Here is a 4,292-nt window from a genome sequence, read left to right on the forward strand (position 1 = left end):
TAGTCTTTTATAACTTGTACACCTTGTGCTATTTATTATTGATGATGAAGCCTTCACGTTGAGCAAAATCGACTTCTTCTTCAATGTCACCATTGAGAAATTCAGATTTGACAACGAAGTGGTGAATCCCCCATCCACGGTAAGCTGCGATAATAAGAATTATCCTAACTGTGTCAAGTTTAGCCATCGGTACAAAGATCTCCTCAAAGTCAACGCCTTGCTTATGCACATAACCGTTCGCTACCAATCTCGCTTTATGCTTGAAGATGTTGCCTTTGCTATCTCTTTTCAACTTGAAAACTCACTTTAATTTGATGGTCTTGTGACCGGGTGGTAAGTCAGTGAGCTCCAATGTCTTGTTCTTCCTAATGGACTCGAGCTCTTTCTTCATGGCCTCATATATCATGACTCTTTAAATGTCGCCTCGTGATATGTTATTGGCTCATCGGTGGTGAGAAACAACAATTCATCATGATCCCATCTCTACTAGTGGTGCCTCCGCATAGACATCTCGTAGGATTCCAAACTCCACAAAATTTTGTACGAGCTTAATGTTGTCGTTACACCACTCCCACTTCTTCTACTCAAACACAGCATCTCTACTCACATATATTTTCCCACAAGCTGGTCAACAAACATGCGTGTCTTGCTTTCGTCTTCGAACTTCACATTTCTGGTAATTTTTTCGTCGAGCTCATTGAGCTTCTCTCGATGACCTGTCATATGGTTGCTTGCTCCATTGTCAAGGTACCACACATCGGTGTGATTACATTCATCGCCACTTGTGAGGAGTTTCTCTATGACTTTATCTTTATTGAGTAACACCACCTCTAGTTCCTCCTTAGACGGTTCTTGCACGAACTCTTCAAGGTTTGTCTCCTCGTCTTCGGAAAAAGTATTTATCACTCCTTCAACAAACATTGATATTGGCTCCTCGTCATAGAAGTTAGTGCGATTTGCCTCATCGTCTTCGAGAAAAGAATTCGTCACTACCTCATCAAACATTAATGTTGGCTCCTCTTCATAGAAGCTAATGAGGTTTGCCTCATCGTCAAACCTTTTGTTATAGAACTGAGACACATAGTGCACGTACTTTTGACAAGCATAACACTTAAATATGCTCTTGTCTTTGCGGGGCTTGTGTCTTCTTATGGATGTGAGCTTTCTCCACGACCTCCACCTTCACCTCACATTTTTCCATGACATCAGTTATCTCCACCGTTGCCACTACGACTCGACGATCCAAAAGAAAAACCAACTTCTCTGTTTTTCTTCATTCGTGACAACCATTCATCATGCATGATCCTCCTCTTGGTCTTCGTAGCCGTGAAGTCTCTCCTCATGGACTTTGAGACGACCGAAGATCTCCTAAACAAACATATTTTTGAGGCCACCAAATTGCTCGATCGCTGTAACGATTTACATGTATGTTTGTGCTACGGCTCTAAGGAACTTCTTGACGACGAAGATCTCCTCCACCTTCTCTCCAAATGAGCGGATACCAATCACGATGGCTGTCAATTTCATGGTAAAATCATCCATTGATTTCCCCATTCTTCATGAGAATCGCCTCGAATTATGTATTCAAGGTTTGCACTTTTTCCTATTGACTATCTCCACTCCAACATGCATTGTCTTTAACGTCTTTTAGGATAGCTTGGTAGAATCCTTCTCTACCACCATGAGAATGATGTCCTCGGGGAGCGCTTGATAGATGGCGACAAGAGCCATTTTATCCATCCGTTCATCGACCTGTGAGCATCATAGCTTCCCACATTCCTTGTGCTTATAAGTTTACCCCATCTTCAACGCCCACACCGAGTAGTTACTCTTCGTGAGTAACGGATAGGAGAGCGTCACATTCTCTTCTATTCCAATCTTCATTGCCACCATATCTCTAGTTGATTTTGACGACATGTTCTTTAGAACAGTTATGAAGAAATGAAACTCTGGAAAATATAAAAGGACAATAATACTTTATTGAAGAGGAAAAGTTTATGAGAGACTTTAGTATTGTATATCAACATTTACAAATAACCCTTATAAAGGAGTAATTAGCCAAGAAACCCTAAATTACTTATACATAGAAACTCAAACTCATTAATAATTAAATAAGCCCTAATTGCATAAAAGACAATTAAGACCAACAATTCTCAATTTACTGATAATCAATGCTTAAACTCATAAATCAAAGTCAATAAAAAAGAGTAATTTATTATTATTATATATCTTTTCACCTTTTTATACTCTCTCTTTGACTCAATCTTTCAATTGTCAATTCATTTTCGAGTCCTCTCACCCTCTTCCTATCATCATTCATTTCGGCCATGTTTGATTCATCTTAATTATAATTGGTACTTTTAGATAATTAATTAAGACTAATTTGATTTCCAAAACTATAATTAGAAATTAAAATAATTAGATATGAATGAAATAGATAAGAGATAATGAATAAAAAATATTTATAAGTGATAAGAGAGAAAAATGTTGAGATTATAAGCTTAAACGTTGAGAAGGAAGGTAAAGAGAAAATTTAGTTTAAACGCAAAATGTGTTTGATTATAATTTTATGTGTGTGCTTATTACGCAAAATTATTATAGCAGCTTATTACGCAAATGTTAAAACGCAACGTTTAAACGCTGAATCAAACGAGGCCAATATTAATTATTAAATAATATTATAAATATAAAAAATAAATAAGTTGGACGTATTAGTTGAATCAAACATATCCTAGTTTAATGATTAAATAAGCTGAAATCATATAAACGTATCTAACGTATCTGCGAATAAACTAAATAAGTTTGTGTCAATAAACTGAGAATAAGCCATGACTAAAATTAAGGCAAATTATTATTATTATTTTAAATATAATGACTAAATAAATAAGAAAATTTTGAAAAATAAATAAATTAAAACATTAAAATTAAAAATATATTTAAATAACATGATTTACTCTTAAAATTATTGAAACATCTTTTTTTAATTATTAAAACATGTGTTTTAGAATTATTTATTATATGGCAAAATCAAAATTTTAGGCAATATCATAATTGACTAAAAGTTAAAACAAATTAAAAAATATGCCCCCAAAATTATATGTCATATCTCCCTAAGATAAGTAAGTTTAAAATATGGAAAAGAGGTCTATATTTCTTTTATTGTCAATAAATATATATATATATATATATATATATAAAAGCAACTTATTTAAAATTAATATGATCCTAATTAAATATGAAAATTTATAGCGAGCCATCTAGGTTCACGGTGCAGACAGTCTCGATTAATTTTTGGAATAATGCTAGGTGCGGGATTAAAATTCATGCATTGGCATTTTTTTAGTTTCCCTCCATTGTCATTTTTGGAATGTCACTATTAAGGAAATGTTTGATCCTTTTACTAGCGGTTTTGTTAGTCACATCAGATATAGAAGGAGGTTGAACACCATGTAGAACTCTTGTCATGCTAAGGTTTTGATCAAGGTGGGCATAAAGAGGTAAAACTGACCATACATGATGGTATGCGGTGACAAGCTATTGATTGTTTAATGTGGTGCATTGTTATATAGCTTGTATGTTGAGTTGTCCCCGTACGATTACTGTTGGGAGAAGTTGTGGGAGTCCAAGATTTCTTCTAATACCTCGTTATTTGGCTGAAGTGTTATTCATAGAGGGATTTTGACGAACGACATATGTATGGAAAAATATTGTATTATGACTAGTCGTTGTCAGATATGTCTTATGTATGTTCAAACACTATCTCACCTTCTTATGCATTGTCGTGTGGTGGCGGGTATTTGTTGTCTTCTTTTTTGAGCATTATTAGAATTTAGTTGATCATGCTTAACTTTCTTAGTAGTTGTTAGGAGATTTAAGTCGAGGCAACATATATGGCAAATTTGAATCGTTGGGTTACTATCCCTATTATCTTTTGGTGGACTATTTGGTTAGAAAGGAATCATCGTACTTTCAATGGTTTTACTCGATCAGATGCGTATAATTTATAACACAATTATTATGACACTATATAAAATTCCATGGAGAGTCCATGGAGTCCATTTGAGAGATTATCGTATAATTTATAACACAATTATTATGACACTATATAAAATTCCTTTGGAGAGTCCATGGAGTCCATTTGAGAGATTATCGCTATTTTTTTAAATCTTTTGTACACGCTAATTATTTTGATGTACTTGTTCTACTTTTTTGCTTTTTTTTTTTAATTTGTTGTAGTTTGTTTTTATTTTTTGTAATGTATGATTTATTTTCTTTTGCTTAAACAAATTTTA

This window comes from Impatiens glandulifera, chromosome 1 (assembly GCF_907164915.1).
Source record: "Impatiens glandulifera chromosome 1, dImpGla2.1, whole genome shotgun sequence".
NCBI lineage: Eukaryota > Viridiplantae > Streptophyta > Magnoliopsida > Ericales > Balsaminaceae > Impatiens > Impatiens glandulifera.